This window comes from Falco punctatus (assembly GCF_963210335.1).
Source record: "Falco punctatus genome assembly, chromosome: 2".
Taxonomy (NCBI): domain Eukaryota; kingdom Metazoa; phylum Chordata; class Aves; order Falconiformes; family Falconidae; genus Falco; species Falco punctatus.
Window position 1 is genome coordinate 100,716,267 of NC_137581.1, and position 27,282 is coordinate 100,743,548.

At 46.7% G+C, this 27,282-nt stretch overlaps 1 protein-coding gene across 3 annotated transcripts in view; it reads left to right on the forward strand.

Annotated features, from left to right (window-relative positions):
* Nucleotides 1-4,237: 4,237 nt before the first annotated feature.
* The window catches only part of TIAM1 (TIAM Rac1 associated GEF 1), a 180,826-nt gene continuing 157,781 nt past the window's right edge, over nt 4,238-27,282 (forward strand). For 2 of the 3 annotated variants that reach the window (XM_080376532.1, XM_080376533.1), the window contains exons 1-2: nt 4,238-6,479; nt 24,030-24,374. The gene's annotated coding sequence lies outside the window, so the exon portion shown is untranslated. The remainder of the gene's footprint in view (nt 6,480-24,029; nt 24,375-27,282) is intronic. The other variant, XM_080376531.1, reaches the window with a different exon arrangement.

Here is a 27,282-nt window from a genome sequence, read left to right on the forward strand (position 1 = left end):
TGCTCCAGCACATCCTGCATGCACAGACAGAGGGGGACCTATTCCAGCTTTCCTCTGGGCCACTGGTAATCTTTTAGGTGTTGGGGCTGGGAAGCCTCCTGCTATGCTAGGTTTCAGTTCCTCTTTTGAACAGGGAAGGCTCGTTTGAAGAGGTATTTCAGCTTCCAGCTGCAAACAAGGGGAATCTTGGGGTGTTGTTGCTGGGTGGGGATCTTCTGAAGACATCTATATTACGTGACCCTATTTGTACACAGACACGGTTTTCAGCTGCAAGGATGCAGTCTACTGAAGCTGCTGAGAGCGTGCCCTGTGCTGGAATGAGGGGAAGAGATGATAGAAATGATGAGGATTTGACAATAATGCCTGCGATGGACAGAAGTCTCTCTTTAGGGCTGGTGGCTGTAGAGTATATATCTTCTTTCAAGCTGAAGCTGGAAATTGCTTTATTTTTTTGTACTTTTGAAGGGTTTCCAAGGAAGTAATAAGAGTGTCAAGCATTTTGAAAGTTACCCAAGAGTGTTGCCCTGCCTGAAATCTGCATGTGGCTTTTCCAGCACCAGTGTGCTTGTTAGCTGATCTGCTAAACTAAGCATCTTTTTTCACGTCACTAAATTATTTTCTTGGACTCAGCTGTCAGTTGTACCTCAGTGGTGAAACTGCTTCCTTTAGAGAGCTGTGCCAGAAATTGCTTGGAGCTGAATCTGCAGTAAGAGAGGACTGGGTATAGTCTGTAGGAGTTAGTGAGGGAAGGCTGATACCTTAATTGCACAATTACGGCAAGCAACAAACAACAGGAGAAGAGTAGGATGGGTAAGGCTGAGCTGCATGGAGGAGATCAGCCAGGACCAGCAGGTTGCAGTGTGGGCGTGCATACGTGTGATTCTGAGATGAGGAGAAAAACCTGTGCTTGACTTGTTTTGTTTCTAGGCCTGCTTTGGGCTTTGTGAAAAGGAATAATTTAATCACCATTGCCTTAGTGTTAGCTTTAAATGTATTGTTAGTCAGGTTTTCAGGTTTTAAGACAGCCTTTGTTTCTGAAGTGATTATGAAAATACCTAAGTTCTTGGGGAGGCAAGAAGTGTCTTTACCCAGCTTGGGCTGGCCACCCTGGGTTTCCCCGTGTTGTGGATAGAAAGAACAACAAGTCCTAAGGTGATGATTGAGTCTCAAGTTTTACAGAGAATAAGAAAAAACTTTTTTTTTTTTCCATTTCTTAACCTTGTGCACTTAACCTTCCTTCACTTTGTGTTATCTAGGTATTTATTGAAGTGCTGTCTTAACCTGAATAATATCAGAGGAGGGGTATTTCACCGTGTTTCTGCATGCCAGCTTCCTGTTGCCCTCTCCTTTCCTCTTCCTCCTCCATTTGCCATGGTCACAGACCTGCTGGAGTTGGAGTGGTACATGTGTGAAGCTGTAGAAGACCTTCCTTCACCCAGGAGCTCTGTAGTCCCAAGTCTTCTACCACCGCCCCTGTTGCATGCTGTGTTTGGTGAGGCCTGTTGTCGGTTTTCACTCATGCAAGGTATTCATAATCATCTGTTTAATAAATGTGGGTACACAGAAGTGTTTATACCATCAAAGTGTCTTATGCAAATGTACAGTCTTCTCTTGGCAGATCCTTCCTTCCCCCGAGTACTTTAAAGACTCTTTGAGATAGTGGGAGGAATTGTAGGTGAAACGCTCTTTATCTTTCTAAGAGAAGGTGCCTGAACCTGTTTGTACATCAGGGACAGGTACTGTATCTCCTTCTCTTACTCCATGAAAGACCAGCTTTTCTTCTTTTGTTTGCAGGATGCTTTGGGCTTTCCCTTTGATTGGGGGTGTCACAAGCCACACAAAGCAGGAAGATGCCAGGAATATAGGAAAGGAGAGGGTATGGGTTGTTGTTTTCTTCTTCCCTGCAGCTGATGGTGGCAAGTAAATGAATCTCTGATCTATAGCAGTATCTGGCCACTAAATGCTTGCCTGGTACATTTTGACCAGCGTGAAATTTGAAGATAACCTGTGTTGAGAAACCTCATTTCTCACCCTCCCATCCTGTGGGTTAAGGGTGGGGGGTGCCCGGGGGTGTCCCCAGAGCATGGGTGCAGCACCATGCACGCTGGGCTTTGGCAAGGCTGTGGGGTGCCACGACGCTGCTGCTTGCCAGTCGCACTGGTTGACGCTGTAAGAAGAAAGCACCAACACAACACAACACAGGTTTTGTTGAGGTGGGGAGGTTTTTGTTTTAATTCACTACTGTGCCATTTCCAGTCTGGTCTTTGCAGAAGGCATGCTCTTCACTCTGCACTGTACCCTGTCTGCTAAATGCTTTTCTTCGAGGGATTCTTGGTGTGTGTTGTCTTCCCTCCCAATCTTTAGATACCCATTGAAAAGAATTGATACTTTTTTCTTCTCTCTCAGGAAGTGCTGACAGCTAAATGCTGCTGGAACGGCCTCTTTTTTTTTTTTTTTTTAAAGGCATTAAAGGTGACTGTATTTCTGAACAAATTAAGAAGTGCTGGGATGTGATCTGTCTCCCAGATCAAGTGGAGCATATTTCTTGCATGTGTTATTGCATATTTCAAGACCAGGATGATAATTGTTGCTGATTTGACTTGGTGGCATATTGAGATGGAAGATTTGGCTGAGTCTGTAGGCTTTAATGCTTCAGTGGGACACACTGTTCCTAGCTAATGCAAGCTCAAAAATGAGGTCACGTTGTGCGGCGCCATAAAACAAGTCCTGGCTTCATGTAATTGGGTAGGACAGTTGATATCGATGGAGTTCCTCTGGTTTGCCAACAAAACTTAATCTGGCCTTAAATCTTGTCTTTCAGGTTAGATATAGCAGTGTCACTCGTCAGTGGATGCTTTCCTTTTAAAATTGCTTCCGTAATGCTTGGTGGAAGAAGATCATTTCTACCCTTCTAAGCTTTTGAAGAGATTGAATCCGTTTGTCTTTTGTTAACTTGTGCTGATGTTTTCTGCATTTGAAATGCTGTATCTGCTAGCCAAGATTAAAATGTTGAATTTCCCATTCTCATTTAACTTAAGAACATTCTAAATTTTAGGGGCTGAAAGTGTGCAGCATTGCCAGGGGAGACTGAAGTACCTGTAATCTTTGTTGCAGAGAAAACATTGAAAAGCAAAGTAGAGTCATTTGTGTAACTTCTTTTTCAAGAATAAGATAAAACTTACAGAAATCCTCAAGAGAATTTAAACACTGGTACCTATCCATCCATCTATATAGCTAAAGATGCAGTGATGTCAAAGTGATTGTCAGACCCTGAGTTTCTCCCTTCAGATTCCTCAGAGGTTTGTTCTGATGTTTGGGTCTCTTTTAATCTCCCTGTCTTGTTATCAGAGTCCTGCTGCCACTTATGGCTCTCTTTGTACTTGAGTTATAATACCTGCTTCCACTCCACATGCCTAAAGTAAACCTGCTGCTGCTGTTGTTCAGGCAGTGTCTTTAATTGGGTTTTTTTTGAAGGTGAGTATAACCAGGCATGCTTTCGGTATTTATTTGCAGTAGAGTGGTGTCAGGCTAGTGACCCATAGGCCCAGCGTGCTTAAGCATTTCACATAAAATAGGCCCTGTCTCATAAAGAAAACACTAATAACTAAGATAAATCAAAGTCCTGCCATGAGGCTGTGAGGATCACAAGATGCTGCTGCCCTGTGGTTCAGTTTCACTGCTTGTGGTACTAGGTAATGACTCTGATGGGGGCTGCAAGATCACTATTATGCTGCATAGTAAGAATAAGGGAGTCACCTGCTTATGCTGGGTACTTTTGTTATCTGCCACAGTAAGTGAACCTTCTAGGGGTGCCTAGAATGCGGCTGCCATTCCAGGTGTCGCAGCCAGCCCCAGCAAGGGCACGGGAGGCTAAAGGCAGCCTCTTGCCTCGCCTGCAGCTGATGTGGGTTTGCATGGCGCCATGCTCTTGAGGGGGTTTGGGGCAGATGAGAGTCTGTGTGCCCTGCAGTCTCGGTGGGACCTCTTCTACAGAAGGAAATGGCTTTTGGTTTTTTTTTTCCTGCTGTCTTTTGAAAATGCAGCTGGTGGTCCCTTCAGTTCTGGAAAGCTGGTCTTAGAAAGAGACTATTGAGCTTTCTTAAAATGGCTAATTAAGTATGAATTTAAGCTTGTCTGTGTGAGGAACTAGCCTGTCTAGCTGTAATAGGATTGTTCCGGCTTGTTTTAATTGTGCTGATCTAACTTGTGTGGATGCTTTAATACAGGGTAACATCTGGAAGCAGACCTCTCTCAAACCTGCAGTCATACCAGCCTGTTGTGACTGTTTGAACCCTTCTTTTTGATGCCTGGTTTGAGACCTACCAGCAGTTATGAGTGATCCAGTAGCAAAGAACATTTCTGATGCTCGTTGTTAGTAGTCCTTGCTGCTTGTGCTGTGGATCTGAATGTTCTTGCACTGCGGATGACCCATGTTGGGGGTAATGATAATAGTCTTTCATAAATAAAATAAGTCAGGAGTTACTCATGCATACACTATTCAATTTTATTTATTTATTTTATTCAGTGTTAAGTGCAGAAGAGTTGAACACTTGGAATTTCAGAGGAAACCCTGCCTGAGTACTGCTTGTGTGCATTCATCACAGTGGTCTTAAGTAAATGGTATGCAACTGTGTAATGTTTTGTTGGTTTTTTTTAATCTTTCTTCCTAGGACCTTTGTTCAGGATGTTTGCTTTTAGCAAAGAATTAACAGATATTTTAGAAAATATTTTTAGTAGATATTTACATACTTTTTTTTAAAACATCCCTTATGTACCCTCCAAAGGATACAAAAAAACACACAACAGTTTGCTTTTTTTCTTTTTTCTTTATGAAAGTAGTTTGTGCAGAAATGCAGGACGTATCTTCGGGTTGTTGTGCTGTTTTGCATCTCTTGCGTCTTTATGGAATTGCTGTTTCTCTCTCTTCCTCAGCTGTGGGGATTCCCTTTAGAAATTATTTAGATGCAGGGGGAGTTTGGGCTGTGCTTCATGCCGAATCTTTGTTGGGCTAGAGAGAAGGTTGTCCTTCTAACTATTAAATTCCTGCGCTGTAAGCAAGAAGATCAGTAGTAACCACAAAGTGTTAAAACAAGGAAGGCTTGTGTGAGCATCTCACTGATGGAAGCAGCTTTCAGCTTCTTCCCTGTGGAAGCAGCCTGGCTCTGTGGCTGGAACTGCCGTCTGATGGAGGGGCCCAACAATGTCCTTCTGCTGCTTGAACAGGGTCTCTGTTGATATTTTTCCCCTTTGGGTTTTAGATCAAGCTTTTGATGTAACAGTGTCACAAAATAGGAAGAGAAACAAAAAATTCGTAAAAAAACCCCCAAACTACCTCTGAACACTTCACTGCAAAAATATTTGACATTAATGGCTTGTTTTAAGCCTTGGCTTCTGAGCTCCTTTCAAATTGGGTGTTATTGCTGAAACTGGATTGCAGTATTCGGAGTTTTACCACAGAATTTGCTGTGTGAGAGGGAATCCCTTTCTTTTTCCACTGTGAATGAATTGCTGTCAAGTCGGTTCCCCTTTCTATGGAACAAAGTTTGCTTCAAAAGTCTGAAGAAAGTTTGCTTCGAAAGACTAAAAGGATAAATTCTCTATCAGATATTTGACTTGAATGGGTAGCACTGCTAAAGAATTAATGAAATGGAATAGCCTGGATGATGATTTCTCTTCTGAAGTGAAGAAATTTTATATTCTTTTCTTTTTAATTGCCTGGTGAGCTTTCTTCTTAACTATCTATATATCTATGTCATTTTTCTTTTTGCCTTTGCATCGAATTCCCTCAGATCCTGGTGCTTGTAGTTGGGTTAGCAACTTGCTCTGCCAGCACTAGCGTTGGTTTTAGAGATCTAACTGGGCCAGCTGCTGATGCATTTAATACACAGAGCTCTGTATGTTTGATGTTTGTGCTGATAACCTTGGGCAGTTTGGGATGCTTCAGCTATACAGAAATGGAGCTGAAATAAAAAGTTTTTATACTTGAAGACAGTTTTCTACACTGGAGGTAAGTACATTTTCCAATCTTTTTTTTTTTGCCTGGCGTGTTGGTGTGACCTGCCACACTACGAGCAGCTCTGTTGGCTTTGCTGCCGGTCCCCGTGGGAGTGGGCAGCAGACCCATGCCAGGTGTCTAAAGACCATCCAAGGCAGCCCTGGGTACCTCTGTGACATGCCGCACGGGCTGGGTGCCCTGGTGTGAAGGGTTGGCGGGCAGCACTCCCACGGGGAGCAAGGGGCAGTGTGGCCCCTTGTGGATGCTCCTGGAGAGAGGTGGTACTCGGCTCAGGAAAGGGAGAAGGGACAAGGGACAGTGTCTCTGCCTTCATGAGGTTACCCACTTCTTTCTGTTCATGTGCACACACAGATTTTTTTTTTTTCCAGGAGTAATGAGGACAGGACAGGGGCAGATTTTAGTCTGGAACAGTGTTTTATATCACTTTGCAACAGCGTTTATTTCCCGCGGGCAAAGCCAAATGGTAAATACCTTTCAGACTGCAAAGAAACGGTAATAACTGTAGCATATTCTTCTCTTTGGCTCAACTCTTGCCATTTTAAAAGTCTAGGTGCAGCATTTTCCATAGCTTGGATTTGTTTGTTTGTGAAGTCAGAGTTACGCAATTAAAACAAACATGTATTCCAGCAAAATGTTTTCCCTTAGATAAGTACTGTCTGTAGCTGGGTAAAAAATAAGTAGTGTTTGTGTTGAAGTTCTTTTTCTTCTTTGAAGCTTTTTTTATATACTATACCTAATTGGCAATTTCCAATATTGTTCTTTGTAATTGTTTTGTGGTCATTGTCTGCTCTCGTCTGGAAAGGCTCATTAGGAAGAAAAGCACTTGAACACCAGCTGAAAAGCGGTATTTATGATGTGTTACGTGCTCTTGGTTTGGTGAGGGTGGTTTACAGAAGGTGTTTTTGCTGCTTCGGGCCCTGTCCCTAACAAAAGCGGTACTGATGAGGAAGTTGCTTTTTTCCTGTCTGCCATGCTTGAGCAGTTTGTGTGTGCGCTGCTTGGAAATGGTGGACTGTCTCATGTTTTGGCTTTCCGAATTGGAAGGTGGGCAGCAATGCTGCAGCCCCCTTCCTTCTGGAGGACCTGACCCAAAGCTTGGGATAGAAATTAGGATGGCAGCACTATTTCTGCATTCAGGCTGAACAGGGAGCTCGGTGGGTCTCAGAGCAAATGGGGGCCCACATGGCTGGGATTATATGTTCATTATAAATTGATATATTTTATCTATATTATATATAGATAAAATATTCATTATAAAATGAAACAACACATGTGCAAACAAAATCCTGGTGTTCTGTGGGCCACTTACTACTTGCACGTCTCAAAGGCTTATGCTGTGCCATAGCAGGCCTGACCACCCTATGGCATGTCCACGCCTGGCTGTGTTTGTAAGTAGTCCCATTAGGTTGTTACGTTTGTGCACCAGAACAGGAGGTGAGGGTGTGTTTTGCAGGACTGGGGTCTGATTTAAACTAGGCTTCACAAAACCGTGTTTTGCAGAAAGAGCTGTGTTGGCCAGAGGGTGAGGAAACATCTCGTCGTTTCCCTGCTGCCTCCTGGGAGTGGGCAGATACCCTGGGCAGGCAGATACCCCAGCAAGCAGGCTGGTTTGGTGTCCCTGGCTGAGGAAGAGGCTAAGGAAGGAGCAAAGGCAGTCCTCTGCAAGAGAACCGCTTGGGAGGCATGTGCTGGCCCCACTGCTGTGGGTATCTGCCTGTGTGGCTAGGGGACAGGGACAGCACTTGCCTATGGTAGCTTTCTGGGGGCAGAGGCTGGGGTCTGTGTTTGTGCAATATGGGTGCCTGGGATGTGGCTGCGGCTCTTGGGCCCTTCAAGAAGGAGGTATGTCTACAAATAGTAATAGAGCTGCCTTTGGAGGGGCTTTTCACTTCCCTCAGTGTCGCAGGAATGTTTATATGTGGTACACCTTTTGAGGTATACCTCAGTTGTTCACTTTTGACGCTCATCTCCGTATTTTATAGCATCTTGAGGCTGGCATCAATTTGAGTCGCATCTTCTATAAATGTATGCAGCTCATTCGAACTGAAAACCCAAGAGCTTGATTCAGCTCTGCTGTGGTCACCGAGCTCGCTGGAGCCATGTCATATTGGAGATACAGAGATAAGCTGAAATACCTACAACAGTCCCGCTGAAGTTTGGGCATCTGCTTAACTCTTACACTCATGGTGTATAAATATAGACCATGCATAAATACATAAGGTCAAGCACATGCCTTTTCCTCTGCAGGACTTAAACCATTAGATGCAATGTGGCATAGCCTGAACTGAAGTGGAAAAAATAACTATATTTTCATTGTATCTGATGGACAGTTGCAAGAATCAAGCTGTGGGGTTTAAAAACTGATTATTCCACAACAGTTGCATTTCATTTGGCTCTCAATTATATACCTTTGCATGTGTGTCTGTAGGCATTTCGGAAGTCCTAGCCTCTGAATTGTGTTTATGGAGCAGCTACCCATCAGGAATTGACCTGGGGTCCTACAGAGCTAAAGCATGAATTACGACAGCCTGCAAGACATGGATCCTTAATTGAGGTTTCGCATCCTTTGTGCGTCAGCGGCAGAAGGGCACTTACCAGTTGGTTGGATTCACAAAGACAGCAGGTTCACAGAGATGGGCGCATGAGGAAGAGAGACCAGACGGAGCAGTTCTTCTTGTTCCTGCTATCCACATTCTCAATCTTTTCAGAGCCTGCTTTTTCAGCAACAAACATGCCTGTGCTGTTACTTGGCTTGGTGGTTTTTGTCTTGCCAAGTGAAAAGCTGATCCTGAGAGGCTCCTGTGGGGTACTGCGAGGAGCCTCCCCCTGTTCCCTCTCTAAGGAAAGGTTGAGCATAGGCGTCAGCTCAGCCCCTGCTGACTTCAGTGAGACATAAGGGTGCTCGTGGAAGGGGCAGAATCTAGCCCTAAAACTTTCCTGTACTTTGTGCATAGTTATTTTTGGCTGCGCAGAATCACAAAGGTCATGTGTATTAACCTTTTCTTCTTTGCTTAATTTCAACATGGCTATTACCCTTTCTGCAATCTGGCTGCCTGGCTCTTTGAGTAACTTGTACGGATGATCTTCCTATCATCATCTCAGCCTAAATATCCCTTTGCAATTGGGCAAACCAGTAGCTGAATGTAAGGGAAAAAGATCCTTTTACTATAGTAATGGATTCTGATACTAACTGCATCAGTGGGCTGTTGGGGGTGGGAGGAAGTTGCCTTTCAAATTGTCATCATCCCCATCACTGATTCAGATGCTGCTTTGTCATTGAAATAAGCAGCAAAAAAACTTTCCAGAATCATTCCCTTCTGAGTTAATGAGAAAATGTTCGTGGCTGTAGTATGCGTTACACTATTTACAGCAGGGCTCTGCTGTAAATACAAGGCAGAATTCAATGGTGGCATTGATCTGCAGCTTGCTCATCCCATCTCCCTCCCTGACTCTCAGTCCCTCAAGTGAATTATGCCTTGTGTTCAGTGCAGGGCCATCTGTTTCCCTGTATGTTCTCTCTTTTGCTGCGGCCTGCTTTGAATAGAAAGGTGAGTCTAAATACATATGACGAGGAGCAGCTCTTTTGTGCTTCCAACAGCTTGTTTTCCAGCAGAGGAGCCAAGCGATAAAAGAAAAGCTTTTTTTTTAGCTGTCTGGCAAATGTGCTTCTAATGCAAGGGTCCAGAGGATTATTGGGAGCAGAGTTGAGGGGCACCTAAGTTTTGGGATTAATTTGCTACCTCAGACCTAAAGGTCTCGTGTGGCTGGGCCTGAGCAGCTTTTCAAAGATGCTGAAATCTGTGTTATGACCTAATGCTACTGCCAGATAGCCACCACCCCCACATGTCCTTCTGATTCATGCAGAGGAGAGAGCTGTTGCTACTATCTAGGTTTTTCTGTGCTATCTCCTTTTACACTGTAAATCGTAATTTAATTTCTACATTTAGAGACCTTAATTAATTATAAATAAAATAATTTGTATGAATTTTAGAGCTGAAGGGTGATGGATTAATGGGTATCTGGAAATGTGAGACAGTTTTACCAGAAGGGATTCAACACAGGAGTGGCTGCACCAGCCTTGTCCTGTTCTGCCCCATTTGTGTCCCTGCAACATGGGGTGGGCGGGGAAGGAGAAGGACTTCCATCCCCTGGCATCCTGGGGAGGCTGGCACAAGGGAGAGGACAAGGAAAATGCTGGAGACCATGTGGTGAGGTGTTCAGGGAGCCAGTCCATTTGAAAACCCCTCTTGGTAGGGTTGATTTTCACCAAGGGTTCACTTCTACCTGTACACCCTGAGCTGCGTCGGTGCAGGAGCATCCAGGACTGCAGAAGGCAAAGTCTGGCACATAGGGTGCAGATGGAAGGAGTTGTCATCTCTGGCAACAGCACGGGCTTTGACTGACCTGATATACCTGCATGCGTCTTCATCTCTGCCATGCTATGGAAGTGGTCTTGTGCACTCCTCTTCATGTTCCACTCTCCCTTGTGGGTGCTCCTTTCTGCCTCCTCTGCTGCCCCAAGTCCCCCCAGCAGACTCACGTCTCCTGGTGCTTGCTTGTGTCAAGTTGAGTAGTTTGAGGCTCGCCTTGATGGTTGGTTGTAATAGCTCTGAAGTAGGAATTTGGTTCCAAATGCATACTGTCATATTTTATGCATGGTTGGATATGCTTCCTGTCCAGTGGAGTAAAGCACAGTGCAGATCAGCTCTGATTGTCTCTTTTATTTATGCCTTTTTTGTTTGGTGTTTTTTTTTTTTTTTCTTCTTTCTTTATGGAGTTCAATGAAACTTTTAGGCTTGGTCCTTAGGTCTGCGTACAGGCAAAACTTCCAGTGATCTCAGCAGTCACCTTTGCTTTTGGCACGATGCCTGCTGGCATCAATCATTTAACAACTGCAACATTTATCAAGCGGTACTCAAACAGCTCTTTTCCTCCAAGAAGTGTTTTGTATTTTGAGGCTTTTTACAGTTCCTTTTTTCTTTTGTTATGGTTCTGTGGAGGCCAGTGGGCCTAAAATTACTTTTACTGTCTGTCTCCTGGCTCCCGAGCAGCAGTGCCTCTTTGACGCCTGTGTGCGCAGACATAGTGCACTGCCCTTTTGCTCTCCCTGCCTGATTCTTGGGGACAGGCAGGGTGCAGAGCTGAGTCCAAGTTTTATACTCCAGACACTTCCAGGACCGAAAGGGGTTTGTTTTCTTTTCCTAGAAACTTTGCTTGCAAAAGTGAACAGTGAGCAATCCAACTCCTAGCAGTTTTATTTGGCAAAGTTTCCTACTCCGGTTGTCTCTAGTTCTTCCTCTGCAGAACCGGTGGTAACGTTGTTGTTTAATTTCAGCAGCCTTCTCAAAGTCATTGGTGTTGTGTTTCTGGCTCGTCATCTTCCCATGTCCTGTGGGTATTTATCTCCAGTTAGCAATCCTGCTGGGTGATGCCTTGGCTTTGGATGCAAGTTGGGTGTTGCGCAAGGTCTGTCTGTCTGGAGGGCAGATTGCCATCAACAAGCTTCAGTATTTTTTCATGAAACAATACTTAACTTCCAGGGGTCAGCTGGAGGTGATGGTATCGTGTTGCTTGGAGTGACTGACAAGGCTGTGACAAAGCTTTATGCTCTATGACTTGTTCTAGTACCACCAAGTGTGTTAAACAGCTTGCTTGGACCCCAAAAGCAGCAGTGAAGGCAAGCTGGGTTAAGGTTTTAAGTCCTTTATAACAAACTATCAAAAATAGTCTAAACAGAAGTGGTCAAATTACTCACGGGGCCCCCTGGTTTTGTATGACTTCTTCCTGCGTAGTCATTTCTTTTCCAAGCTAGTAATTTCACAGCATTTCTTTCACAAGTTTATAAAACGGAGGCTAAGCGAAACAAGTGTCAAACGTTTGCGGAGCGTGTAGGTGAATGTGGTGGTGTAGGCTGATGCACTGCACATCCCTGTCCGCAGGCTTCAGCTGGTGCTCAGGGGGTGAAAATTCACCTATGGTGAAGATGGGGCCAAGTCACAGAACTTCCCCATTGTCCTCGCATTGCCCTGGTCCACCCAGCAGGAGGGGAGATGCTGGTCAGGGGGAAGCCTCAGCTATGGGGAGCCCCATTTCTGTCCCATTGCCCTGTTGTGTGTCCGGCCAGAACCCCGCTGGGTCGTGCCCGCCAGCTCCATCGGCTGGGTGCTTTGCTCAGCGTCCCTCTTGGCTTTACTCTGTTGCCCTCTCGATCCTCCTACCGTTCTGCTTTTTTTGCACATGTGGTCCCTGGCAATCTTCTGGTTGCCCAAATCTTTATCTTCCTCTTTACAACATACAGCTTACATTGTGCTTTAACTCATTTCTGTTACTCCTAAAACATTGGTATTGTAGCCCAAGCTACTTTTGGTGAAAAGAGGATTCCTGATGGTAAAAGAGGCACAAGTTGGAAGCTTTAGAGTTTGTGTGTGTATTTACCCCAGTACTTGTTGGGCTAGGTTGTTCTTAAAAGTTTTCTTGATGGTTTAAAGAAAAAAAAAGAAAAGGCAAGTTTGCATAAATACATTGAACTGATAAAGAGCCTGTTCTGAAAACAGAACATGTTCAGCTACTTGAGTATCCACTCTGGCGTATAGCCACAGCCTCCCTTATTGAATTCCTTAGCTGCTTTGTGAACCTGATCATAAAGGTCTAATTTACACCAGTAAAAAGCAGAGCGTTGGAGCTTTCCTGTCTGCATGTTCCTCCCGAATCCTGCAACTTTTCCAGTTCCTTCTTGACCATGTTGCTCAGTCTTGCTTCTGTTGAAATCGATAGCATTTTAACCAGTGGTTTCTATAACTAATAATGACATACCATGGTGGTTGTTAATGAGATGGTGATACATGAGTAAAATATCAAGATGAGAAGGATGTGTTTCTCCGAGATGACATACACAGTAAGAGTTGTTCCTTTTTTTTAAAAGGGGATAGCATTCATGGTCCTTCCTATGCCATCCATGTCCCACCCAACCCAGTCTGCCAGAAGGACAAAACTCCCAGAGTTTCCCTCCCAGCAAACCCAAGGAGTGTGGCAGCCTCGCGGGCGTGAGAGCCCCAGCCTGTTGAAGGGAGCAGCAGAAATAATTTGGCTGCCTGTTGCTCTGCTCATCGGGCCCATGGCTGGATGCCGGCAGGGTGTGTGTGCCAGCGTACCTGCTGACGGGGGAGCTGAGGCAACGCAAGACACAGAAACACAGGCTGGATGATTTATACCCTCCACTTGATGAATTCTACCTGATTATTTCTAATCATGGGTCTATAGAAAGTCCCAGCGCTCCTGGCTGGGAGAGTAATTATATTCTCATTAGCTTTCAAAGAACAGTGTGGTTTTCCCTAATAAAACCCCGTATGTGTTTCTGAAGGCTGTTCTTATTTGGCGTGGTCCTTTGGGTGCCTGCAAGCGCTGGTCTGGAGGATGTCACCTGTCACCTGTGGGCTCTGTTTGAGCTGCGGGTGTTTGGGCTCAGCACCCCTGCAGGGCCGGCAGGCGGGCACGGCAGGGTGTCTGCGCTCAGCTGTGCTGGGCTGCAGCCCTTTCACCTCCCGGACGCCGGTGCAACTCCCTGGTGGAGCGAGCGTGGATGTCTGGCTCCTCAACTCGTCTCTTCTGGTGCTGGCAGTTGCCCAGGAGTTGTTCAGAAGCAGGAGGCAATCGATGTTGCGGGTCAGGAGGTGTGCGAGCTGTGTGGGGGCTGCGGCAAGGCTTCTGCAAGGGGTTTGCACGTGTCGCAAAGTCGCACTGAATATTATTACGTGGGTAACAATAGAGGTGCAGGTGAGTCTCCTTCCGGCCTACACTTGCACTTCCACCTCAGATCTGTCCGCAATAGTCTCAATACTCACTTTGTTGACTTTTGGCCATCTCTAAACTAGCTTTAAAAAGTATCTGGAGCGAAAACGGGTCGCTTAGCAACCTACTCCAGCCAAGGGCTGCCAGAGAATGGGTCAGTGAGTAACAATTACGTACAATCGAGGTTAAAAATGCAGGGCGGTCTGCAACATTGCTGCTCTGATGGCTGGAATATTTCAGCGTTATGATGCTGGGATTTGTGGTGGTGGTAAGTAAATTTATACCAGTTGTAGTTCTGTCCTCATGAACATGATGATTCCAGACTTCAGTGTTATGAAATTGGGCTGAAGTCTCTTCTCTTTACTGGTGTCTTACAAAAGAGCATTAAATAACCATTGGATAGGTAACATAGACATGATCTGTGTTGTACATATATTTTTTTTCCCAAGGCTCTGGGCCTTACCCTGGCCATATGACTTCCCAAACAAACAGAAATAGATAGCATGGGAGAGTGGAAAATGCAGAGTCTAGCTATACAGCGGAAATGCTGGGGGAAGGTGGGTTTCTGTTTTTAGTCCCCTACCTGAACGGTGGTGCACCCATGCAAGCAAGGAAACGACAAATGGCATATGAGTTTCATGAATATATTTTTCTGAGCTTTATGATCATTCTGAGCAACATGATCATTTACTTAAGTCCTTGGTGGTGCTTTGGTTTCTGGATGAAGAGATCCTTGGCAGCTTTTTCTCCTTTCACAGAGTAGAAAAGGAGGTGGCTGGGTTGTGATTTCATTTACCCCAATAAGTGTCCCAGTACTTATTATTTCTGCAGGAACGTAAGTGAGAATATCAATCATTAAAACAGCACTCCATCTCTTAGATGATTTTATAACTCTGGCAGTGAAATCAAGGTTGTTTTGCCAAGTCATTTACTTTCATTGTCTAATCAATTTCTAAAGGCTCTTGCCTATTTGCTTCTTTGTTTAATTAACCCTTCTTTTGAGCCTTTCGCCACCCCAGTCATCATCCCAAACTTGAGAAATAAGGATCAGCTGACAGCACCTCTTCAGCAGTCACGGGAAGCACTGAATTCCAGGAGCTCTGACTGGAGGTGATTTATTTCCCTAAGGACTAATCTTCCATCACTGTCCAAAGCTGACAATGTCACAGGCAAGTGGGCAGCTCTTTTCCTTCACTCCTTTGACCATTATTTTTTTCTCTCCTTTCTGCTTCCGCTGAATAGGCTTATTCCCTGCCAACCTAGAAAATACATATTTATTTTTAAAAGGTCTCCTGCAGGCTTATAGTACTCATCACCTTACTCACCTGCCACCACTGGTCCAGGAGAAAAATCATCTTAGTGCCCCTTTCCACAAGAGCTAAGAGGATGTCTTAATGAATGCTTTCCTTTCTTGGTTTTGATCATTAAACATACTTTACTATTATCGGCTTTTTATGGCTTTGGACTAAGTGGTAAAATCCATACTTCAGACTTTGCAGATGCTTTTAGGTATCATTAAGAATCATTAATATGCAGAGCAATGCCACACAACAGAGGCTGCTAGGGCAGGAAATGAGATCCATCATCTGTTGTTAGAGCTGCAGGGTAACTAGGTTAGCAGAAATCAGTTACTGGGACTGGATTTGGGCAAGGATTCCTCATTAGTATACTGAGAGAGGGTGGGAGTGGGATGGGAATGGAAGAAGTCAAATGTGAGCAGTTTGGGGTTCTTCCCATCCTTGTATTGCGGCATTGATTTGGAGCATCTTTTGAATCCCATAGCTCTTGCAGTCACTCCAGCGTCTCCTAATTACAGAAGGACTGTTAGTGGTTTTTCCTTCCTCTTTCAGAAGAAAAATTTAAGGAGCAGCATTCTCTTTGGAGAAATCACTGCTTTCTGTATCATATGAATTAAATACATGTAGAGGCTTTCCCTAAAAGACTATGCCCAAATTTGATAGCTTGGACTACATTTGTATAAATTGAATTAATATGCAGTTTCAGGCTATCTTCTGCCAGCTTCCACAGGCCGAAGATTTTTCCTTCTTTCCTGGCTTCTTGATAAATGTCCCAATTTCTGCCTTCTGAGGCTTTTCCTGGTTTTGCTTGTTTGTTTGCCACCAGAGATTGATTTCTACACTGACCTACCCAGGGCGGGTGGTTGCATGGAGTGCTTGTTCGCAGTGGTGCCAATACACGGGCATTTTTGCTGCTGGATTGCGGTGGCAGCAACCACTGCTCACTACCCCACTCCCGTGCACTGCAGCCAGTTGATCACCCTCCTAGGATGAAATAGGAGTTTTTTTGAAAGAAATTGGATGCTGCTGCTGCTGCCTGCCATGTTTCCTGCTTGCTTTCAGTGGTACATCATAGTTTATTAAGGCTTTCCACCTTCTGCAGTACAGGCCTGTTTTTTTTGTTGGGCAAGCACTTTGTGGCTTGCAGTGTGGGCTGCTTGGGAGTGCTTGTGATGAAAGGTCTGCTGCGCATTTACCTGTGGCTATAGGATGCTTGCTTGATAGCCGGTGTGAGCTTTCTACTCTTCTTCCTTTGCACTGAAAGGCCTGGGAGAATCAGGCTGGAGGTGGCAGGGAGCAGGAGCGTGTTCTGTGGTCTGTCGTGGCTCAGCAAGGAACGGAGACCGGCTGAGCAACAAATTATGTATCTCCTCTTTATTTACTTAAAGACTGTTTCTCCACCTTGGAGAGTTCAAAAGATTATTCTATGGGCTGGTTTCTGATATCAAACAAGCTGGAATTGTTAGTGGTTATGTTAATGATGCTTCTGGCTCTCATGGCATTCACTTTTGAAAAGTAAAAATGGGTTTAATGTGCTTGGCATGGGAGCTTTGATTTGAAATGAACACTGTCAGCCATATGAAAAAGATGATAAATTACACTGAAAAATGTGTGTTCGCTTCTAGCAGCAGCACTAGGGCTATGCCACAAATAGAGTAAAAGGAGAACCATCTACGATGTAGGTGTCTGCTCCTCGTGGCTCTTACCGTGCAGTGCTGCACTGCTGTTTGCATGTGTTGTCCCATGGTTGCTTTTTGCTGGTGGTGAAGCCAGCTCCCTGTGCAGTGGCTTCTGCTTGTGTGCGGCACCGGCACGGGTGGTGGCAGTGGGTGCTGTGTTATCCCATGTTGTCCTATGTGGCCTTTCCCCAGGCTCCCTGCTCTCTACTGTGCCGTGGGGGGTTCCCCAGGCATCTCAACACACAGGCCCCCTTGGCATTGCCACACTGGATTTGGCTTGGCACCGGTGGTGGCGAAAGCCCTGCTTCCAGGCAGAGGGGTGCCTACCAGAGGGCTGCACCCAGGATGCTGGCTGCTCCCCTTGAGTCCTGCTTTTTGGGCTGGTTTTGCCTGTTGCTGGTTGCTTTATGTGTTCATTAAAAGCAGTGGGGATTCATAGGTAAAAGATAGAAAAACCCAGAGTAGGTGCTAATAGATTGGTAGATGAAAAACAACTTGACACATTTCTGTATTGGAGATTTATAGTCTAATCATTCCTCCACTTGCGCAGCAGGGACTAAAACAGCATGTAGTTATTTACATATAGGGAACATTAAACAACCACCTTTTTAAACCATATGTGAACATAAAATCCAACAACTACTGCTGAGTAATGGGTATCCTTAAAGGATGAGAATAAAAATAAAGCAGAAACAAACATAATGAAAAGGTATTATTGCAAGAAGTAGCTGTGACAGTGGCATATTATATCCCTATACCGAAGTGAAAATATGACCCTGTAAATCTGCCCTCTTGCCTCTTGAATTAACACTATACACATCAAACATGTGTGGATGGTTTCCTTTGTATTCCTCTCTAGTTGTAGTGAGCTGGTGGGGCCTTTGCGATGCCTTACTGCTTTGCCATAAGGAACTAGAGGATGGTACGCCACATCGGTTCCAGGCTGCTTCGGACTTGTTGTCATTGCTCCTTTGGGGCAGTTGTGATGCCTCAGAAACCTGAAAGCTTTCTTTTAATTTTTCCATCAGCTAACTTTGGGGGTGGTTGCTCAGTGTACTAACCTCCTAGCCAGTGTAATGCCCACCTGTCCTTCGAGATGCAGTGCCAGGTAGCTGGCTCCCGAAATGGCTCTGGTCCTGCAGGGATTAGGATTAATTTGTCCAGGTGCTGCAACACACTCCTGTGACTGTATTGCCCGGACTGCAGTGCTGCCCGCAGTGCTGGCATGGACACCTTGGCTTCGCCGTGGTTACTGTGGATGCTCGACAAGTCCCATGGCTATTGCCAAGCTGCTGCAACATAAGGGTATGTGCTTCGGATGTTTCCATTTTGAGATTGGCAAAGGGGTTAGGGGCTGTTACTGGTTTTTCCTTCCTCTTTCGGGGGAAAAATGTATGGAGCGGCATTCTCTTTGGAGAAATCACTGCTTTCTGTATCATGTGAATTAAATATGTGTAGAGGCTTTCCCTAAAAGCCTACATTTTTATGCATTCTTTCCATTGGTTGCTTAGTTTCTTGAAATATGCTGCTTACTCTCCTGTCCTTTTCAATTTCTAATACTAATTATGAGGAGGAACTTGAAATAATTCCCTCATAAAGGGTAGGCATCCCCAAATGGGAGCAACTGCATCCTGTTTATCCTATAGAATCACAGAGTGGTTTGGGTTGGAAGGGACCTCTGGAGATCATCTAGTCCCACCCCCTGCTGAAGTAGGCTCACCTAGAGCAGATTGCACAAAGTCGTGTCCAGGTGGGTTTTGAATGTCTCTAGGGAAGGAGACTCCACAACTTCACTGGGCAGCCTGCTCCAGTGCTCTGTCATCCTCAAAAAATAAATTCTTCCGCATATTCAGGTGGAACTTGTTGTGTTTCGGTTTGTGCCCGTTGCCCCTTGTCTTGTCGCTTGGCATCACCAAAATGAGCCTGGCCCTGTCCTCTTCACAGTCTCCCTTAAGATATTTGTAGACGTTGATAAGATCCCCTCTCGGTCTTCCCTTCTCCAGGCTAAACGGGCCCAGCTCTCCCAGCCTTTCTCACAAGGCAGATGCTTCAGACTGCCAGTCGTCTTCGTAGCCCTGTGCTAGACTGTCTCCAGCAGTTCCCTGTCCCTCTTGAACTGGGGAGCCCGGCACTGGACACAGCACTCCAGATGTGGCCTGCTGGCCACGTTCTTCCTAATGCCCCCCAGGATCCCAGTGGCCTTCTTGGCCCCAAGGGCACCCTGCTGGCTCATGGGCAACGTGCTGCCCACCAGAACTCCCAGGTCCTTCTCCCCAGAGCTGCCTTCCAGCAGGTCAGCCCCCAGCCTGTACTGGTGAATGGGGTTGTTCCTCCCTGGGTGTAGGACCCTGCACGTGCCTTTGTTGAACGTCGCTAGGTTCCTCTCCACCCAGCTCTCCAGCTCTGTCCCTTCATCCGGGTCATAGATGAGTAAGTTGAACAGGACTGGACCCAGTGCTGCCCGCTGGGGAACACCACTGGCTACAGGCCTCCAGTGGACTCTGCGCCCCTGACCACAACCCTCTGAGCTCTGCCATTCAGCCAGTTCTCCATCCACCCCACTGTCTACTCATCTAGTGCAGACTTTTACATAGGAGGATGTCATGGGAGGCCGTGTCAGAAGCCTTGCTGAGGTCATTGTAGACACCGTCCGCCACTCTCCCCGGTCTGCTCAGCCGGTCATTCAGTCATTGAAGGCTGTTAGGTTGGTCAGGCATGATTTCCCCTCGGTGAGTCCATGCTGACTCCTCCTGCTGACCCTCCTTTCTTCCACATGCTTAGAGATGACCTCCAGGATGAGCTGTTCCATCACCTTTCCAGGGATGGAGGCGAGTCTGGCCAGCCTGTAGTTTCCTGGGTCCTCCTTCTTGCCCTTTTTGAAGGCTAGAGTGACATTGGCTTTCCTCCAGTCTTCAGGCACCTCTCCTATCTGCCATGACCTTTCAAAGATGATGGGGAGTGGCATGGCAATAACATCTGCCAGCTTCTGCAACACTTGGGTTATATCCCATTGGGGCCCATGGATTTGGGGGTGTCAGGTTTGCTTAAGCGATGCCTAGCATGAGCCTCCTTGACCAAGGGAAGGTCTTCCTTTGTCCAAAATTTCTGCCTGGCCTCTAGGGTATGGGAAACCGTGGGGCTGGCCTTGGCAGTGAAGACTGAACCAAAGACTGCATTCAGTAACTGCCTTTTCTGTGTCCTTTGTCACCAGGGCACCCACCTCATTCAGCAGTGGGCCCACATTTTCCTTAGTCACCCTTTTCCTGCTGATGTACTTGAAGAAGCCCTTCTTGTTCTCCTTGATGTCCCTCACCAGATTTAGTTCCAAACAGACCCTTAGCCTTCCTTGTTGCCTCCTTGCATGTTCTGACAACATCCCTGTATTCCTCCCAAGTAGCCTGTCCCTCCTTCCGCATCTCGTAAACGTCCTTCTTCTGTTTGAGGTTTGCCAGAAGTTCCTTGCCCATCCCTGCAGGCCTCCTGCCCCTTTTGCTTGCTTTCTTACTTATAGCCATTCACCTATCTTGAGCTTGGAGGAAGTAATGCTTGAATATTAGCCAGCTGTCTTGGACCCCGCTGCTTTCTAGAGCCCTGACCCATGGGATTCCCCCAAGCAGGTCCCTGAAGAGGCCCATTTAGCTCTCCTGAATTCCAGCCTTGCAGTCCTACTTGTTGCCCTGCGTCCTCTATGCAGGACCCTGAACTTCACCATCTCATGGTCACTGCAGCCAAGACTGCCCCCAGCCTTCATGTCTCCAACCAGTCCTTCTGTGTTTGTGAATGTAAGATCTAAGAGCACACCTTGCCTTATTGGCTCCACCACCACCTGGGTCAAAAAGTTATCATCGGTGCTCTGCAGGAGCCTCCTGGACTGCGTGAGCCCAGCTCACAGATACTGGGGGAGTTGAAGTCTCCCATGAGAACCAGAGACTGTGATCATGAGGCTACCTCCAGCTGTCTGTAGAAGGCCTCACTGACTTCCTCTTCCTGATCGGGTGGCCTGTAGCAAACACCCACATAGTCGTGTTTTGAAGGTAGGTGTAGCTACTAGGGTCTCAGCATGCAAGTTAGATACAGAGAGCTGTTGGTAGGGAGCACATTTCTCACTCACAACTAATAAATGCACATGTGAATCTCCTCATTCCTGGAGTCCTCTGTGGTACTGGTGATGGTGAGCCTGAGAAAAGTAAGTTTTGTTGGTGTTTAGGATAACAGGAGAAGCTAATTTCTGTGATACAGGGTGATAAGGCAGTGAGCTGCTGTCACAGAACTAAATAAACCACTGTTTCCTACTACTAAAACACTGTTTCTGTAGCAGAATCCTGTCCTTTGCATCTCTGTCATCTTTTAACCCTCTGCATTCCTGTGCTCTGAAGAGAGGACAATGAAAAATGTGGATGGCAGTTACCTTAAGACATTTTTTTATTCTTAAATCCCCACTATTTTTTAGTAGGATTTTACAAATCTCAACTGTATTTTAATTTGGTTTGTCAAAGTATAATTACCGTGAATGAGGTAAGGAACTAATTTAAACACAGCAAGTTTAGTGGAGAATCCAATTTTCAGAAATCAGTAGAAATGTAATTGGAGTCATTAAGTGCTGACTTCGGTAATTAAGAGTCGGTTTTTGACGTTTCAGGCTTGTGTTGCTAATTGTCCGTGGAGAGGGTGGAAAAATATTTTGTTCGCTGCGAAATTGGTCACTCCCTAGACTCATGTAGCCGATGCCATGAGCACTGCGCCATGGCTCGGGCGAACCTGCAGCGTTTGAGGTTTGCCTGCTGGAGTCCTGAGCTGCTCGTCCCTCCCTGCCCACAGCGGGGGACATGTAGGAACCTGTTTTGGGGCCACTCTGTGTGCCAGGGCCCGTGCTCCCCGCTGCGTTGGGAGGCTGGCACTGCCCCTGCTACTGCTGGGCAGCCCCTTGCGCTGGTGCATAGAGGAGCCCCCAGGGTCTGCACCCTGTGCCAGGGCACCCTTGTGGTGGAAAAACCTGTCTGTGGCTGGGCAGTCATGGGCTTCAGCAGCTGCATGTCTGGCCTCAGACAGGGAGGGCAGTTTGGCTGCCTCCAGGTCTCCTCTGGTCCAGAGGAGTGCCTGGCACAGGAGCTGGACCCGTGCAGGAGCCGCTCTGTCTTGAAGCAGGGCCTGGGCACACTCGGCCAAGGTTTTGGTAGCGTGGCAAACGGCTACTGAGAGGCCAGTGCCTCAATGAAGCAATCTTCATTGATAGACGATGCCAGGCAGGGTCATGTCACAGGATACAGAGAAAAAGCAAGTCCTTTATGATAATGCTCAGGAGAAGGATTTTTCTATGCCAGAGATGGATGCCCAGCTCCTTCCTTTCTTTTTTTTTTCTTGCTTTCAAACTTTGATCTTGGATTACAGGTCGATCTTGATAAAATAACTGCATCTCTCTTCAGACTTAAAGCGCTGTTAAAGTTATTCATAAAAGAAATCAGTGGTAGGAGTGCATCCTCATCACTTCTTGTTTGCAAAATTATCTCTAAGAAGTTGGAATGTTATGTGTTTTTAACTCCTGCAGTTCAACCAAGATGCTCAGCACAAGAGCTTTTGTTATGATAATGGAGGAACCATGGAAGAAACTCTGACATGCTGATAGTTATCATCATATAAAATAAGCCTCATGTTTACTTTCCTATTAAAAATGCTAATTTTCCAGAGCAATGGTATTCATACGGCTTTTTTTCTTTCTTTTGTTGTTTTCCAAAACCCCAGATAATGCTGTTGTTTGGGCCTGCAGCACGGAAGCTGATGTGATAGTTTCTGTGCTTTTGAGCTTTCACACCCACAAACAAATCCATCGGCAGCTGAGATCTCTTGCTCTGTGTTTGAGTTTGTAGTCATCTTATGGCCCAGCAGAAGCCAGAGCTCAGTTAGGAGGTTGCTTAAAACATGTTTTTAAAACTTTGGCCATGCTCATTTCTTAGGTGTGTGAAAACCACTGGCTGGTTAAACTTCTGTTTTAACCAGAAATCCCCTTTATTGCAGTTGTGATGTTTTGTGAGTGTGTCACACAGTTGCCTTTCCCGTCTCTTCCCAGGGGTTCTGACCTTTAAAGGTGAAGAGGTGGTACCTCTTGTACTTGTTCGTGTTTGTGCTAGATGTGGGGCATCCTCTGAAAATCATGGGATACCCTTCGGAGTTGGGTGCCTGGTGGGTTAGGCTGCCAGAGATGGGCACCCTGAGGGAGTGCTCATGGGAGCAGTCGCTGCCACCCAGCCATGTTCAGAAGAAGTAATCTTGATGTCCCTCCCCTGTCCCTTTGCAGCCACGTGATTTTCTGCCTGACGTGCTGAGAATACCTGGCAATAGCTGAACGTGGTCCGACAAAAGCCAGAATAGCCCTTTAAATAGCTACAACAGGCTGGAGAAACGATGCAAAGCCCTACCGACCAGGATGGCTGGAAGGGGCTATCTCGTTGCTGCCCGGTCTTCCATACAGCCAGAGAGCAGCTCTTGTGTTTGGTGGCAGGGGGTTTCCAGGCCGGGGTGCGAGCTGGGCTTTCTGTAGCTTGTTGTCCCCCTCTCCCAGGCACTGGGCACCCAGCTAAGCTCCTGCTTGCAGCTGCAGATTAGGGGAGTAATGAGGATATGCTTTGCTTTAGGCATAGTTTCTTTCCTGTTACTTTTCCCTTCCCTGTTTCCTTTTGTTTTATTTCTTTAGACAGCCTGTGTTGCTGCCTAATTGGATTACTAGGTCACTTACCGACTGTCTGCGGACCGTACAGGATTGGGACCAGTCCTCGAGGCTTAGCAGTTTGGGGGGGCTGATATAGGCTGGCAGCCTGCTAAGCTGCTACAGTCTCGTGGGGCCTCAGCAGAAAATGGCATTTCATGCTGAACCCTACAATGGCTACATAAAGGAATGGATCCATTCCTTCGTTTCACCTGGCTTTTTAGCTTTAGGGAGGAAAAATTTAGAAATTCTTTGTTTTAAAGTGTGCAGTGCAATACATAGCTTCCAAGTAGGACTAGCCGTCTTCTGGGAAACGCATCTAAATGTAAAACCTTGACTGCAGTTCAGATGTTTGCATATTAGAGATGAACAGCTCTTACTTAAAAAGTGTGCTCTGTATCTTAAATGAAATACCTCCTCGTAGTTTCCATGGTAAGCGCTCCTTCATTATTGAGTAACAGTCATAAATGGTTATGTAAAACACAAGCAAAATGCTGCACCGTAGCTGAAGGCTGTACATGTCAGCTCTGTGTTTGCTCTTTGCGCAGGGGAGTGTGCTGGTACCTGACGGTGAGGCTTGACCCGGGCGCAGCCATCTGGGGCATCAGCCCTGCACCCCCAATTGCTGGAGCCCAGCTCCCCAGAGAGGCTTCTTGTGCTTGTCCCAGCACTGCCCTGCAACTCGCATCCAGACCCTTCTGCTAAGGAGAAGCCAACTGGAGGAACTGTGAAGGCCAAAATTCGTTAATAGGACTACTCGGAGAAAAACTCAGACCCTCTGCTTTCAAGGTGTATTTGTGCAGATAGTACTGTCAAACGCTCTCTTTCTGGAGCTGCTGTATTCACCTGGAAGCTGTCAGACCTTTGAAAGGAGGAAAGGAGATCTTGCCAAGGTGAGTACAAATGATGTATCAGACCATGTTCTTAAAACTTCATCTTTAAAGGGTTTTTTTTTCTCTCTCTTTCTTCAATGACTAAGGTATATTCAAGAAAGAAAAAAATAAAAATAAAGCTTTGCTGCTTCTGGGACAAGAACAACTGTGCTGTTCTACCGCTTAGGTTTTTACAGTTTTAAGTGTATGGGTGTCTGTTGTGGTGGTGTCAGTCCATGTCTTCCCCCCCAGTTTCTGTGTCTCTTTAATTAGGAGGATTTGAGTCTCACTTGCTTAAAATTTGTCACATGGACCCAGCAGCTGTTAAAAAAACAACAGAAAAACACAACTTGGAAAACCCCAGGTATGAAGTAGACCTCAAGGTTTTGATGCCTGAAGCTTGGCAATGCTGTATTCCCACCGGTGGATCTCCTTGCAAGGAGGGGGTTTCTCCTCACAGGCAAGAGGATGCTCAACTCTTGCACCTGGTGTGTGCATCACCAGCACCTGCTGAGGGCTGTTCTAGTTGCACCCTGCTTTCCTGCCTGATGGGGATCCCGATCAGTGGCAGTCCTGGAAACATCCTGGTGGGTGTCCCAGCTGGAGGCAGAGATCCCAGGGTATGGCTGTAGGCTGGGGAGATGGGGCAGAGCCCCCAGGCTCAGCCAGGTGCACGACATGCAACCAGCCGTGTGTCCAGTGCACCTGGGTGTGCTGCCCTCACCTTGCCTGTGACCGTGTGGGATGCTGGCCCCCAAAACCCCTGCCCAGGGGCTGCATGGTGGTGGGGCTGGATGCTGCATTCTGGGTTTATCACAGCCAGCAGCGCTGCATGTGCAGGTAGGTGATGCTGAAACATGCCCTGTGTCTGCACGCCTTTCACATTGGACTGGGGGCATGTCTGGGGTGTTACGTCACCTTGGAAAGACTTCATGTGACAGATTACTTCTGGATGTTGTTTTGCTGCTTCTCCCTCCCTATAGCACTGCTGATTTGCAGGCAGTGGCAGCTCTTCCAGCCCTGTGCTCTCAGCACTTCCCGATTGCTGCACATATGGTGTGTGAAATTACCCAGTGCTCGGTGGCCCGTGTGGCACTGGCAGTGATGGTGCCAGCTAGCAGTGGAGTGGCAGACTGAACTCTGAATTTTGCCCCCTCCCTCCAGAGGAGAGGAGAAGAGTTTTTGTTCTTTTGTTCATCTTGAGTTCATATTGCGAAGTGTGTTGGAAGTAAGTCACTACGTGTGTGCAGAGGGGAGAGGAAGGGAGGGATGCAGGGGAGGCAACAACAGAGCCGTCGTCTTGCTTTACTCCATCTGGGGAGGAAGACACGGTGGGGTTTCCTACTTCCCGCTTTGGCAGCGTGTGCAAATTGCCTCTGTGCTGGTGGGTCAGACCTGAGCATCTTGGCAGGAAGCCTGCGACACCAGCATCTCCATGCACCGTGCCCCTGTGCCTTGGGCTGGTGGTGAGCTTGCCCTCTGACAAGGGATTTTGGGATTTTCCCATGGCTGGCACTGGCCCCCATGCCCATTCAGGTGCCTGTGCATGGGCCCACTCCTGTACTCTGATAAGGTGAAGGGTAGCTCTTGATGGCCTCCACTTTTTAGAGGTGGCTGGTCCCTACATGTGGCGCCAGGGGCTGGGCAGGGAGGGGGCTGCGAAGCAAGCTGTTTTGTAGCCTTGGAGCTGCCGCATAAGCCTCACCCCTCCTTTTTGCAGGGAGGAGATGAGGGAGGTGGAGAAGGAGGATGGATGGTGTTGCCTCCACCCATCTTGTGGTCGTAGTGGTCCCACATGCCTCCAGGGCACCAGCCCTACGTGCCTCCACCTGTGACTGAGAGGGGCACTGGGGCTGTCAGGGGGCTCTGGAGCATCAGCTGCCACCCGTGGTGTTTTCGGCAAAGCCTGAAAGCATGGAGGCCTCCTTTGGTTCTGATGAAAACTGAAGCTCTGCTGAAAAGGGAGAATCGTCTGAGGATGCTCCTGGCCATGTCTGAGAGGTGCTGCTTTCTCTCCACCCGCCCTGTTTCTGGTTTTCCTTTGTGTTTTGCTAACTGCAAAGCTGCTAATGTAAAATGAAGGCATGGAAATTTCATATTGTAGCAATTAATCAGCCCTCCCTAATACTTTCCAGTTGTAATTTGCCAGTGCTAACAGATGCGTGCTGTTGCAGCTGAGCAGCTGATCCTGCCAGGAGCCCATGGTTGTGTTTGGTTGGTTACTGCATCCTAGAAAGCTGTAGCACACCCCTACCCAAGTACAGTGCTCTGATTAGTTTAACAGAAAGTTTCCAGTTATTAGTTAAAACACTTTTCTACTGATTTTTTTCCCCCCCTTCCTGTGCTTAAGTGAAACTGAAATAGAAAAGGTGTTACATTGCCATGGGACAAGCCAGTGCAAGTTCCTAGGCTTTGGCTTGATCCCTGCAGCGCGCGAGAGCTGGTCAGTAAATTCCTGTTTGATTTTGGTAGACTTAGGGTTATTTCTGCTGTGGGTTATACACACGCGATCTCCTTGTCAGGGATTTAGGAAAAAAAAAAACCCCAACAAAACCCCGAGGAATTTTCCTTTTAACAATGTCTTGTTTTAACAATGCACAGAAGCGGGATTTCTTGTCCTCTGGCATCTCCCAGGTCAGAGACCTCTGAGCAGCAGAGGTCAGGATTTGGGGAGGAAGGGGAGGTATTGGTTCAGGCTGCACCCCCGCTGATGTGACTTGTCGAGTGCAATCTGTACAAAGCGGTGCTGTTCCCATCCACCCCGCGACTGCTGGATGTAGCTGGCTGGCGCGTTTTGATTAAAACGTTGCAGAGAGGGGAAAATAAAGAAGAAACTAAGCGCATTTCCTATCTTAGATTTTTAGGAGACACTTAAGGGAGCACACTCAGATGAATAAGGGCAAAGGCGAATTGCAAGAAGCACTTACTA